At 43.8% G+C, this 14,485-nt stretch overlaps 1 protein-coding gene, 1 non-coding gene and 1 pseudogene across 2 annotated transcripts in view; all 3 read left to right on the top strand.

Moving 5' to 3' along the window:
- Window positions 1-14,485, top strand: part of l(1)10Bb (BUD31-like protein) — an 85,436-nt gene that overhangs the window by 17,768 nt on the left and 53,183 nt on the right. The window lies entirely within an intron of this gene.
- On the top strand, window positions 9,402-9,506 carry LOC136834010 (U6 spliceosomal RNA). Its single transcript, XR_010851644.1, has one exon. It is a non-coding gene; the product is annotated as a U6 spliceosomal RNA (small nuclear RNA).
- LOC136834003 (5S ribosomal RNA) lies at window positions 11,011-11,129 on the top strand (annotated as a pseudogene).

The raw sequence follows: 14,485 nt of genomic DNA, 5'->3' as shown, positions 1-14,485 counted from the left end.
GCTGTGGATGTATCCTGCATCAGGCGAACTTTTTGGTCTTTAGCCCGACCCCCATATAAATATCTGGATATCAGATAACAACTTGGACCGTTTCATTGCCCTTTTCTCCTGGATTTGTACTCTATTGACTGGTTTTGGATCTTCTCTCCCGGTTTGACTTTGGTTTTGTTTTTTGGACTTTGAGATGGATAAATCAGACAGGAAGACGCCCCCGTCGGTTAGCGCTGCTGCTTCCACTTCTGCGTCAGCCTTAACAACTGAGTTTTCTACTGCTGGAGATGCTACCGTTCATCGATCGTGCACAGCCTGCAAGCATAGGATGAGTAACCTCAAACACGACAGACATTCCTTGTGTATATAATGTAGAAAGTACCACAGCTCCCTAAAGGACAAAGTAATGAATGATCTGGATTATCGATACAAAGTCCAAGGAGGAGCGGAACAAGAAGGACTCAAATCGGACAATAGATGCTAAAGGATTCGGAGTCCACCTATGACATCTGAGGAGGAGTCGAGGTATTGATCCCCTTCACCTGTTCTTCCATCTTCTACGCCAAGGCCGGAGCAAGATGAGAGATGGTCCTAAGAGGGCACATCTCTATCTGACGACTCTCGTAAGGGCGCGTGCAGCATGGGACAGGAACCCTCAAAGAGAGTCACATGCCACCCAGGGAACAGTTCCCTGGGACAGCAAGACCAAAGAAGCTTCTCATCCGTAGCTAAATCTTGACTGAGGAGAAGAAGGCTACTTCAGGTAGAAGACTAGGTTGCAAGGGCCTATGTTCTTCACAAATGAAAGGGAAAGAAGCAACCCTCGGCGGAGAAGATGAGGAAGTCCAGACTTGAAGAGCGACTCTGACCCGAGAAGGAGTTGCGCAATGGCACCCACCAGCGAAGATGGCTCCAGTCCCTGGGAATCTTGCAGAGGACTTCAAGAGATATCCAGCTATAGCTGCTGCCACTCGGTGAGAAAGCTTATGCTTGCAAGGGAAGCTGGAAGGTCTCCCAGTCCCAGACACACCGGGATGCACTGCCCGAAGAACCGCTTGTTGTGTAGCTGCTACAGGAGGTTGGGTCAAGCAGAACTCTTTTCGATGCCATGGCTATCAGGTCAGGAGAGAGGTGAAGTCTTCCAGCATTTGTCTGTCACTCAGGGTGAGCAATGCCTGAGAACCCCTAGTGAAACAGACAAATACAGAGGGGAAAAATGTAGATTTCAAGTTTCCCAGAAAGACAGCATGCCTCGCCGTAGCAGCCCCTGGGTCTGGTATGAAGGAGCGAGAAAAAAACTACCAACTTGTACGGGGAGGCAACAGAAAGACGGTAGGGATTTCTCAGTCGAGCAGTCTCTTCGTGAATCTTCGAGTGAGCAGCACATTCCGTCCCAATCACTCAAACCCAAGGCCAAGCTCACCTGCCAATACATCCCCACCGGGAATGCATCTGGCTAATTGAGATGTTGAGTGCGCTATAGAACACTCGAGTACCTGCAAATATCGACAGATGAAACAGGAGGAAAAAACAATTCCCTCTCGTTTGTCGACAAATGCCACTACCCGGTTTGTTGTTCAACGAACCACTGAGTGTCAAAACTCATCCTGAATTCTTGGATGGCCAGAAGGCTCCCTTGAGCCCAGGATGGTGATGAGAAGGTACTAATTGTCTTGGTCACACACCTTCAAGACAAAGTGTGCACCTATTCTTGGTTGGTGAATCCTTAAGTAAACATACGATGTGAGGGGAATATGCAAGCATATTCAAAGGTTCCTTCAATCAAGCATTAGCCCAATTCCTTCCTCATACTTCGAAGTGGAAAGAAGGATGGAGGAATGGAAGCAACTTCCATTCTCTGCCATGGGGAAGCTTCTGCAAGATGACAGGATACTGAGACAATTAGCTCTAGCCGGGCTGGCATTTCCCGAATTGGGAGTACGGGAGAGTCAGCGGGATGAAAAGAATTGCAGAGACTTGAGGGAAATAGATACTTCTCCTGAAGGAATCCATTCCCAGGTCTCGACAATGTCACTGCCAGCTCCAGAGACTTGATAAGTATCATTTCATCCAGGAATCTACAGTAGGAGAACTTCTTCCCGGTTGATACTTCTTTCTCTCTTCCCTTCTTCCCTCCTCCCTTATGGAAAAGAGGGTGGAAAGAGATACAGTTATATGCACTTTCCTAGAAGGGAAGGAGAGGGCTATGTTGCGCAATCTTCTGTCGAAGCCTGGGACTTCTTAGGAGTTTAGGCGAGGGCTGGCTTGAACTCGAGGTCAAGTCAAGATGACTAAGACCCCAAGGTCTTGGCTATTATCCAAAGGACAAGGCAGTGCCCTGGTACAGACCTTGATTACCGAGGTATCTGCAAGAGAAAAGCAAAACCAAGTAAGGTTCGTTCCGAAGGGTCGAGCCAACTCTTGACATATGAAACCAGAGATCCGAATTGGGACAAAGTCCTTCTTCTTAGCACCAGAATTCCCCACAGAACTGCAGTCAGCCAGACCCTTTGAGGCAAGAAGAATTTGTATTCTGTCAAGGCAGGGGAGAAGCTTGGTGTCTCGATATGAATGAACTTTTCTGAAAAAAAGAGTTCATCTGGTCGAGAATGCTCTTGGAAGCAAGGACCTCGGCGGCCCCTAACACTCTCGGCCCCTCGGGAACTGCAAGGGTTGCGAGTGATGAAGATTATTCATTGAGGGAGTTGCGGTCCTGTTCCGGGGATCCTCGCGCTGACGAATTGGCGCGAAGTTCTCCGAAAAACGAGGGCGATCGCAACTTGAAGAGGAAGACCCTCGCTGCTTCCGAAGCGTGAAACTGCTGTACTTCTCCCCTTGGAGGGAGCCTTGACAGATCCCATGAAACCCTCCTCGGCTACCTGGTTGTACTACAAGACAATCGGGGGACCGGCACCCAAAGCAAGCCAGGAAGCCGAACTCCGAAGAGCTCTCTCTGTCCGTCTCGCGCCTCTTGGAACAACTGAGAGGAAAAGAGAACAGAATAGGTGAGGAGAAAGAGTACCCCTACCTATTCTGCCAGTAAGACCAGCAGAAGAGGCGGACTGTGAGCGACAATCAACCGAAGGAAATTACTGCCACACGGGCGAAGAAGAGCGCTTGTGTCGTGGCAAAGCGCTTTCCTGGGAAGAACAAAAAGTTCACTCAAACACAGCTGAGAACCCGATTCGGAAAAACCCGAGTAGGGCCGAGCCGAGCTGCACCGAACCGAGCCGAGCATGCGAACGCAATCCAGACTGAGAGGTATGCGGTGGACTGAAGACAGGCAGGGAGAGCCGAGCCGAGCTGAGCCAGCCTCGCAAGTGCGGCCAAGGGTTGGGCAGGGTGAGCCGATCGCAAGAACACAATCGGAACTGGACAGGGCGGAACTCATCTGCCATGAACTATTGCTAGTTTTCTGAACTCTAAACTCCTTCAAGGCTGAGGCCTCTCAAGAAGAAGGTTCAAAGGAGAATCCTGTGTCTGCTATCCTGCATACTCGAACCCTAAGGTTCAAGACACAAGGGTGAAACCTGGCCAAGCAACCGAAGCAGCTGGCGGGCTGTATCGAGACACCTGATGTCTTGGCAACCAGACACCTGATGTCTTGGCACCCAGACACCTCGGTGTCTCGGCACTTTCTCTCGTCCTGTGCCTCTCGTTAGGAGAGCGCTTGTGATTCATAGAATTCGAGCTACCCATGAGACTCCCAAAAATTGGGAGCGGCTGCTTTCAGTTTCCTAAGAGATCGAAAGAGCCAGGCACAGAACCAGTCTTAGACACATACTTCAAAAACTGGCAATGAGGATGCCACGCTCTCGCGGCCCCTGAATCGCCAGACCCCACAGGAGAATGTGAATCGGCTCCCGCCCGAGTAGTAAGTATATATCTTAGTTTAACCAGACCCCAAAGAGAGAAACTTGTCTCCCAGAAGAGAGCAGTCCCTTAGAAGTCCCGCAGGACTCCCGAAGGGAATCTCTTCCCTGCTTCTTCTGGTGTTCGAACCGACAGGATCGAGACACCAGGCTGGGAACCCGACAGAGCACTGGCAAGCATTCGGGGAGTGCTTGTGGTGCTGGCAGGAAGAGCTGAGATACCTGGGTGCCTTGGCCCTTTCTCTGGCACTGCTCCTGAACTGGGCTGAGGAAAATAATCTCCAGACCAGTTCGGGATACTCGATATTCCATAGAATCTCGAGCACACGGAGCGGCTCATGAACGAGCGCCCGAAGCAGCCCGTCTTAGAGGCGGAACCTCTAGGACTGGGAACAGGATCGCAAACCGAGGGATAAAGTTCGGGCTGGTCAGTGACCAGGGCTAATTCAGGTGTTCAGGTAAGTATCACAATATTAGTTTTATTATGAAAACTTCATTTTACAACGAAGTACCTGTAAACATTATTGACTTGCAAATATCAGGCATTAAAATAAAAAAAAAAATGCTAATTATTTAATTTATATTTCATACAACCAACCTAATAAAAATTAAAACATTGGCAAACCTAAAGAATTACTTACTAATGCCAAGGAACCTATATTAATAGTAGGTGATTTTAATGCTCACAACCCAATGTGAGACTGGAATTGTATAGACTCAAGTAGAGCAGGAAGTAAAATAGAAGAATTCATAGATTCATATGACATGTGCAATATAAATGATAATGAAATCAGCACATATTTTTCAAAAACACATGGACATTTTCCTCAGTCGACTTGACTCTATAAACAACAAACATAGTAGACAGATTGGATTGGAATACAGTTGATGACTTACATACCAGTGATCATTTCCCAATATTAATTTCTTTTTTACTAAGTAATCCTGCCAACCATGTCCCTCAGTATAACATTTATAAAGCAGATTGGGAGCGATATGAATTTCACACTAGGAATATCCACCATTTGAATATTTAAAAGACTGTAATGAAACTAATAGATTTCATTACAAATGCTGCTGATAAAGCAAGGCCAAAATCAAAACCCATCCAACAAAACAAAAAGTTCCATGATGGTACGATAAGCTAACAGAATTAATAAGTATAAAACACTCAATAGGGAGACGATTAGATCATTTAAATAGAAAGTTCAGTAAAATAAATAAAAAATTACCAATTTTAGAAGGAACTTTACAAAAAATTATTGTATTATTACTAGAAATTGACATATTAAAACCTCTATACAACAAAATATCTGCAAAATTTAGAAAATAAGTAATTCAAGGAAGAATCATGTCATGGAGGAAATACATATCAGATCCTCTAATAATACTCCTTTACAAAAAAATGTGAGAAAAATTCAGGAAAATAAAGGGTACCCGTGTTAAACCACCTAGACATGCCATATTAAAAGATGGGAAAAGAATACTGGATCCAAAAGAAGTAAGTAATATAATAGGAGAAAACTTAGCAAATGTAAGTAGTGATAAAAATTTAGATGAACACTTCTGCACAGAAACAGTAGAAGATATATATTATAATAGAAAATTTAATATGTCAATTGGAATGTGCTCTCTCGAACAGCGATAAATCTGCTCCTGGAGGCGATAAAATTTGTTTTGAGATGATCTGCCACATAGCACCTTTAGCAAAGTCGTACTTATTACAGTTTTATAATCATTTATGGCTTCAAAATTTATTTCCACACAAATGGCGTAAAGCTATAATAATTCCTATTCCCAAACCCAGAAACGATCCCGGTAATGTAAATAATTACAGACCAATTTCTGTAACAAGCTGCTTATGGAAATTGTTAGAGAAAATGGTAAATGCTCGACTAACATGCACATTCGAGAACAAATTTCGACTCCCACTCAGTTCAGGTCACAGTGTAACAGATCTACATTAGATTCTGTCCCTAACTTAGAAGACCGTATATGTAGAGGTTTTAAACGAAAACAAATTTTTGTAGCTGTCTTTTTTGACATTGAAAAAGCATACGATACTACATGGAGGTATGCTATATTAAAAACTTTACAAAACAACAACATCCATGGACATTTACTTAGGTTTATCCAAAACTTTTTGACAAATCACAATTTTCAGGAGAGAATTGATGATGTTCTGTCTAGAACATTTCCACTTGAAAATAGTGTTCCACAGAGGGAAGCATCCTTAGTGGCATGCTGTTTACTTTAGCAATTAATGGTAGCAGTAATAATATACCTATTGGCATTAAAAGTAACCTGTATATATATGGATGATTTTGCCTTATATAGCATCTCAAGTAAAACATGCAGAACAAATCATTAATAAAAGTATAGTAAAAATAGATGAATGTGCCCTCATCTGTAGGCTTTAAATTTTCCATAGACAAAACTCAAGCAATCATGTTTTATAAAAAAAAAAATTGGAAAAAAAGTGAAGAAATAGATTTAAAAATCAGAAACCATAGTATACCAATTGGCCAAGCAGAAAAATTTTTGGGATTAATATTCAATACTCACTTGAACTGGAAAGCCCACATATGTAAAAGAGCATTAAACCTAATCTAAAAAACTATCTAACACTACTTGGGGGCTGATAGACATACCCTTACTGTTCTGTATAAAGCAACACTGTCTATCATTGATTATGGAAGCGAAGTATATGGCTCAGCATTGGACACAGCGCTGAAAATGTTAGACCCTGTTCACAATGAAGGCATTAGAATATACTCAGGAGCCTTCAGATCATCACCAAAGTCATCTTTACAAGTTGAATGTGGTGAACTACCGCTGTCTTTCCATAGAGAGCTAGTAACAATGAAAAGTACTCTTAAGAATTCAGACAAGTGATTCTCCAACAAAAAAGTTATCTGAATTAAGAGATGCATTTACCTATAACCGTCCATCACCTTTCCCAATTAGATCTAGGAGATTGTATGAGTTGTTGAGTATAAATGTACAAGTGCCTTTAATAGTAAAATCACCTCCTCCTTGGACAGTGAATAAAATGAGAATTTTTACACCAGAAATATTTATCCAAAGGTTATTCATATACACCAGAACACCATAGACAACATACAACAGAGCATATAAGCCAAAAAGGTCCACATTATGCAATATATACAGATGGATCTAAACCAGAGCACGGAGTGGGATATGCCGCAGTGTCCCAAGACAAAACTTATCAGTTTTCTGCTTCTAATAATGCTTCAATATTCACATCAGAATTGTGTGCAATTACACCAGCTATAAAAATGATTAAAGAAACATCATTCAATAATTTTGTGATTTTTAGTGACTTGAGAAGCATTATAGAAGCTATTCAGAGTTACAAATCAAAAGATAATATTGTACAACAAATGAAATTATTTCTCCATAAGTTATATAACAGTGGGGAAATTGTAGAAGTATGATGGTAGGGATCAAAGGAAATGAAGATGCAGACAAAGCAGCCAAAGAAGCAACCCACATGACAAGATCATATGTGAATACCTCTATTACTGATTATGTAACACACGTGAAGATGGGTATCATAAATAAATGGCAATATATATGGAATGAAGAATCTGAAAATAATAAATTAAAACAAAACCTAATGTTAAAAAATGGAGTTCATCATATCTGAGAGAGAGAGACACGCACAAGTAGTGTAGTTCTAACGCCTCAGAATAGGCCATATTCGTCTGACGCATGGACACTTAATGAGCAGCCCACATGGCCCAGCTCCCGAGTGCTCAGAATGCAAGGTGATAATAACGGTCAGATGTGTTATGTGAGTATCCAAAGTATGACCAACAGCGACTGTCAACTTTTGGAAGTAAATCAGTGGAAGAAATTTTGTCAATCTTTTATATTTTCAGTAGTTCCGATTTTGTTGTTCATGAGGAACTGTGGATTAATTAATAAAATATAAAAATAAGTAAATAATAAAAGCACGAAAACCCTTACAGCATTTGTTGAATAAAATTTTTTGTTTTGTTCATGAGACTTACCTGCCAGATATATATATAGCTGTATTCTCCGAAGTCCGACAGAATTTCAAATTTCATGGCACACGCAGTGGCTGGGCAGGTGGTTAGTACCCATTCCCGCCGCTGGGAGGCGGTATCAGGAACCATTCCCATTTTCTATTCAGATTTTCTCTGTCGCCGGACTGTCAACACCTGTTGTCAGTTCCTCCGCCATTTGGATTTTGAAATTTGTTGTCACTTAAGTATTTTGGTTGTTTTTGGTATTCAACTGGATCTGTGACTTGGCATACGCTCTTTGTGGACCGTTTTTGATTTTGCTTTTGACTTTTCTTATAATTAAGATGTCTTACCTCTAGCTATTGAGTCTGTAGCTTGGGTGAATGTAAGGTGAGGCTATCGAAGACTGATAGTTCCTCACTCTTTATGTATGATATGTAAGGGTGTTCAATGCTCTATGATAATCGGTAATGAATGTGTGGGATTGTCTGAGGTGAGTGGAAGAATATGAAGCCTATATGCTTAAATTGGAGCGTGATAGGCTGAAATCTTCCTCCTAGAGTGCATCCTTAGATGGACAGTCAGGGTTCTGAGGGGGCTTCCCACCGGTCTGGCGTCAATGCGTGCTCTTGAAACGGTGAATGGTCCTGATGTGTTACGCTAGTGCCCCAGGCTGCCAGGGATCGTGCTCCTGGCACGCATCCTGAAGGATTGCTTCTCATCCTGTTATTGGATTTTAATCCTCCGACACGTCCTCCCCGCCTCGGGGTTGGAGCTCTCGGTTGGACTCTCGCCCTCTTAAGAGAAGCTTAGAGGAGAGGACGCTTCCACGTCCTCTTCCTCTAGACGTTTGTGCTCTTCCCCGAAAGTTGCGTGGATATTCCTCTGCAGAAGAGAATAAGTGTTTTTCGAATGATGACGCTACTTGACGCTAAGGCGAGGGCTAGAACTTCTTCCCCTGTGGAAGGAAGTATACGTCTCTCGCCCCTTTCCTTCTCTCAGGTTCAGCCCTTCTCCCGAGAGAGTTGCTTCTCCAATGCGTAAGATTTTTTTGGGTTTGCAACGACAGCTGGATGCTCTCATGAACCTTTCAAGATTCGAATCTGCCTGTTAAGAGGTACAGACTTTCACCTTCGTCTCTGCTTCATCTTCCTCGTCTGCTAGATGTTTTGGGGCTTCGTCTGTCGTCTAGAGAGAGTGTTTAGTGGCTTTCTATTCGTCTTCCCGAGTTGAGGTGTTGGCCTTTTCTCTTGTCGCGCCAGGAGCGCGTCTTGCTCTTCGATGCGCTTCTCACGCTTCACGCACCTCACCTTGGCGCTCGGCGCGCGCCTAGCCATGACGCCAGCGCGCGCCACGCTGTGACTCTCTTCTAGTACTTGCCACGGAGCCTCTCGTGCGTCACGCCATGACGCTCGCGCTCGCTTTCGCCCGTATAGCTTCAAGTCTTGTGTTGACACCGCTCCAGTTGTTCATCATGTCGCACAACTACCCGCTTCAACATCTGATGTCCTTCTTAATTTAGCCAGTACTTGCTTGGCAGTACATATACTAAAATTGGAACTATACAGAGAAGATTAGCATGGCCCCTGCGCAAGGATGACACGCTAATCGTGAAGATTTCCACATTTTTTTATGTTTACTATACGTACTCTAGTTGGCGACTTCGTTCGCGGGAGTTCCGCGCCACGTGTCGGCGTGAATCGGAACTACTTTCACCACTCACTCAAGACCTGCCAGCTGCGGAAGAACATCTCTTTCGTCACAGCTTTTGTATGAAGAGAAACTTCTTTCGTCTTCTTCTTCCTCTGATTATCAGACTCTGGCTTTTTCTTAAGGATCTGTTTCCTGAGACTTTTCAACCTTCGGCTCCTCTCTCTCCACCTTCGCAGTTGTCTTTGTCTTAAGGAGAGCGTTTGACGAAAAAATCGGAAATCAAATTTTCTGGGATATTTTATATATGGCATCATACATATCTGACTATCTTCTCAGAAAGTTTTTTTAAAGTTCGCCACAGTTAGGAGTTATAAACAAAACAGTAACCCTATCATAGTCAAATTACATTTTTCGTATAATGTAATGATATTGTCAGTATATCGGTGGTAATTTCCTTTTAGCTATGAAATAATAATATCTAATGCGATCTATGGCAACCTGTGGACCTAGTACGCGCATCAGCTTAAAGACAGGAATGCCGCAGGGCAGTCAGTGGCAGTCAGTCAGTAGCAGCTCAGAGCTTGACTAAGTAAGACATACCGCTGCCCAACCTGAGCCGTGTTTTGACACTCGCTTCATTTAGCTTCATTTAGCGAAGTTATATTACTTTGCAGGTCTATTTTTTGGCTTTTCATTATGTCATAAAAACATCAAACTGTGTAACAGCAAGCAAATAAATACACAGAGAAGCAAAAAATATCGTTTTTCTCAAAACTAAAGTTATCGACATTCAAACTGCATCTCCTTCATAACGATTGCACCGATCTCAATGATACAAAAAGTAAACGAAAGCTAAATATTTGCCTAACAAAGGGGCTTCCATGGGAAGCAACACGAGACCCGCATTTTCAGAGAGAGTTTTTTCCCGAAGGAATGTCACTTCAAGAGAGGTAGCAAGTGACTCCTTTCATCTCCAGACTCCCTTTGCAACCAGGCTTCATTTTGCACAAGCCTGGAAAGAGTGAGGGGCAGACGTTTGGTCCCTCCTACTGTTAGAGAGAGGTTACTTGATTCCCTTCCTGTCTCCTCCTCCTTTGTTTTTTTGTTTCCCAACTGCCTTCCTGTCAAACAGAAAATTGTTTGACCTGCTCTAACAGATGTTCGAGCGGAGAGCAGTGGAACAGGTCTTGGACTCGGTGTTCCCGGGATTTTTACTACAGATTGTTTCTAGTCCCAAAACTTTCAGTAGGCTGGAGACCCGTCTTGGGCGTCAACAGGTCGAACAACTTGGTCCGAAGGAAAAGTTCAAGATGGAGACCTCGCAGTCAATACTAGGAGCCCTTCATCCCGGGGATTGGATGGTATCTTTGGATCTCCAAGATACTTATCTTCACGCCCCAATTCATCCACGTTCGATGAAGTATCTCAGGTTGTCTTGGGGACTAGACGTACCAGTTCAGGGCTCTCTGCTTTGGACTCTGCACAACGACCATACCACGTTGAAAACACCGCTTCGTCCGATCAGCGAAGTTAAGCAACGTTGGGTCTGGTCAGTACTTGGATGGGTGACCGCCTGGGAACACCAGAGATGCTGTTGGCGTCACATTTTGCTCCGAGGGTGTTTACGTCTCATGAAAAACGTTGCGATGCAGTTGCACCTGTCGCACGTCAGGATCTCACTCTACTTGGACGACTGGTTGATTGAGCGTCGACCGGCCAAGGTATCTGGAGGACCTTCAGTTGACTCTGCAACTCGTGAAGTCCCTGGGACTTCTGGTCTGTGGAGAAGTCGCAGCTGATCCCCTCACTGTCCATTGTGTCTGGGAATTCAGATGTATTCAGCGGCTTTTATAGCGTCTCCGTCGCAAGAACGGCAACTTCTATGTACGAAAAAGTCTCGGCCTTCTTGGAAAAGAAAACATGCTAGGTGAAGGAAGGAATGAGTCTGCTGGGGACCATTTCCTCGCTGGAGAAGTTTGTTTTCTGGGAGTCTGCATCTCAGGCCTCTTCAGTTCTTTTTGTTGGAGAACTGGCAAAGCAAGGAAGACTTGAAAGAGGAATTGAGAATTCTTCCTTATATAAAGAGATCTGTGGTGGTGGCTCGATCCAACGAAATTGCAGAAAGGATCTCCCTCAAGCTTCTGAACCCCAACCTAGTGTTGTTTTTCCGACGGGTCGTCAACAGGTTGGGGGCAACACTAGAGGGGAGAGGAAGTGTTAGGAACCTGGAGAGAGGAACAGGTGTCCTGGCACATCGACTTCAAAGATTTGGCGGCTATCTTTTAGCTCGCCAATTCTTCGAGGTCCAAGTTTGCAATCGTGTAGTTCTAGCAAACTCGGACAATACTACTTGTTCCCTGTTCAGCCTTGCAAGAGAGATTATTCTTTGAGCCTATGCTCGCAACATTTCGATTCTCACAAGTTTTGTTGCAGGGGTCGAAAATGTTCGAGCAGACCTGCTCTGTTGGCGCCATCAACTCCTGCCGAAGGAATGGACCCTTCATCAGGAGGTTTGCCAAGATTTTTGGAAATTTTGGGGTCGCCATCTTGTGGATATTTTCACGACCTCAAGAACAGCGAGGCTCCCTCTATAAAGCTCATCTGTACTCGACCCTGGGGCAGTTGCGATAGTTGCTCTTCCTGGGATTGACGGGAATAGATGTTTACGCCTTTTTCCCCGTTCTAAATTCTGGGAGAAGTCATACGCAAGTTCGCGGCCTCACAAGGGACGAGGATGACTCTCATCCCCACGTTTTGGCCTTGAACCACTGGTTCTCGGAGTTTCTCTTCTGGTTGGTAGGCGTTCGAGGACCCTTCCTATGAGAGCAGACCTGCTCATACAAACCCACTTCACGAGATATCTTTGAATCTCCCCGCTCTGAACCTGACTGCTTTCAGACTATCGAAACTTGGTCAGAGCGAAGGGGTTTTTCTGGCCAGGTGGCACGGGCCATCGCTAGAGCCAGAAGTTCTTCATCTAAAGGATATTTCTAGCGAAGTGAGCAACCTTCAAAGGTTGGTGTAGAAAGAAGGGCTTTTTCCTCTTCCTCTATCACTGTGAGCCAGGTTGCATGGATTTTCTCCTTTACTTAAGAGAAAAACTCGATATAGCAGTTCCGACTATCAAGTGTTATCGGAGCATGCTTTCGATTGTATTCAGACACAGAGGATTAGATTTGTCTGACAATAAGGACCTCCACGATCTTACGAGCTCTTTCAAGACGTCCAAGGTTCCTCAGCTAATTCCCCTGCTTGGAACTTGGACGTAATGCTCAAGTTTTTGATGTTTAGTCCTTTTGAGCCTCTCCACTCTGCATCTCTTAAGGATGTTACTCGAAAACGGCATTCCTGCGGCTCTGGCGGCGAAGAGAGTGAGAGTTCGAGGCCGTCATGTGGGCTTCAAGGAACACAATGCTGTCTATTCTTTAAGCCCTAAGTTCTTGGCTAAGAATGATAGGTCTTCTAACCCTTGGCCTAGACACTTTGAAATTAAAGGTTTAGCAGACCTTATTGGACAGGAACCTGAGGGAGTTCTATGTCCAGTTAGAGCTCTCAAGTACTACCTAAAAGAACACAGGACACTCGTGGTCCCTTGGATGTTTATGGTGTTCTGTGAGGCAACCAGTTAAACCTATGTCGAAGAATGCACTGGCATTCTTCATTAGGGACGTCATTAAGGACGTATACTCTAGTTGTGACGACTCCAACTTCAAGTTGTTGAGAGTTAACGCTCACGAGGTGAGGGCAGTTGCTACCTCCATGGCGTTCAAGAAAAATATGGTACTCAGTGACATTCTTAGTGCCACATTTTGGCGAAGTCAATTCGGTGTTTGCCTCACACTCTTGGCAAGATGTTTAGGTAGCATACGAAAATTGCTTTTCGCTGGGACCATACATTGCTGCTTCAGCAACCTTGGGGACAGGGGTAACTCTGATCCTATCCCTTTTTAATTGTGTTTTTATGGTTGTTGGGTCGACTACTGGAGGCAGTCTTCCCAATCCTTTGCAAACTAACGCTTTAGGTGTTGGTTAGGTGGTTAGTAATGCTCTTTTGTCCTCTTTGTATGGTCTATGATCTAGTCACATTGTGGTCACGCCCCGTTGACAGATCATCTAGAAGTCGCCAGCTATATAGGTCACTACCTCGCTGGGGTCTCTAGTAAAGCAGAAGCAGACTAGAGTGACAGTAACCACTCAGTCAGCTACGCTATCAGATAAGGAACCAAAATAATTTTACCAATAATTGGTTTTTTCCTATTTCTTGGCTGTCTCTACCCCCTCCAAAGGTGGTATTCAGCTATATATATATCTGGCAGGTAAGTCTCATGAACAAAATGATATTTTAATGATAAAATAAAGTTTGTTCATACTTACCTGGCAGATATATATATTCATATTGCCCTCCCTCCTCCCCTCAGGAGTCAGTGGCGTTAGAAAATCTGAATAGAAAATGGGAATGGTTCTGATACCGCCTCCCAGCGGCGGGAATGGGTACTAACCACCTGCCCGGCCACTGCGTGCAGCCGCGAGTTTTGAAATTCTGTCGGACTTCGGAGAATACAGCTATATATATATCTGCCAGGTAAGTATGAACAAACTTTATTTTATCATTAAAATATCATTTTTAAATATTACTTATTTTGAATTTTAAGATACCTTTTTAGCATGGAAGCGTGAGTAAATGTATTTATTGTGTGTATGTGTTACAGTGTGAGAACATTTGCCTATGTGCAGTTTTTAATTTAATTTTATTCATCATCATACTGAATGACCTATTGGGTCCCAGTGCTTGGCCTCAGGCCTGGACCTGGTATTTTATTCTAATCCTTTGGGCCAGCCCTATGAGAGCTGAAAGTCAGCTCACTGGTCTGGTTAAACTACTTTAATACTACTGCTACTTTATGAAACTATTCCTTGAGATGTAGTTTTACAGTCTGGTGCCGTAATTATAATAAC

The sequence above is a fragment of the Macrobrachium rosenbergii genome, chromosome 52, assembly GCF_040412425.1.
Source record: "Macrobrachium rosenbergii isolate ZJJX-2024 chromosome 52, ASM4041242v1, whole genome shotgun sequence".
Classification (NCBI taxonomy): Eukaryota; Metazoa; Arthropoda; class Malacostraca; order Decapoda; family Palaemonidae; genus Macrobrachium; species Macrobrachium rosenbergii.
This window is presented reverse-complemented; position numbering and strand designations above follow the sequence as displayed.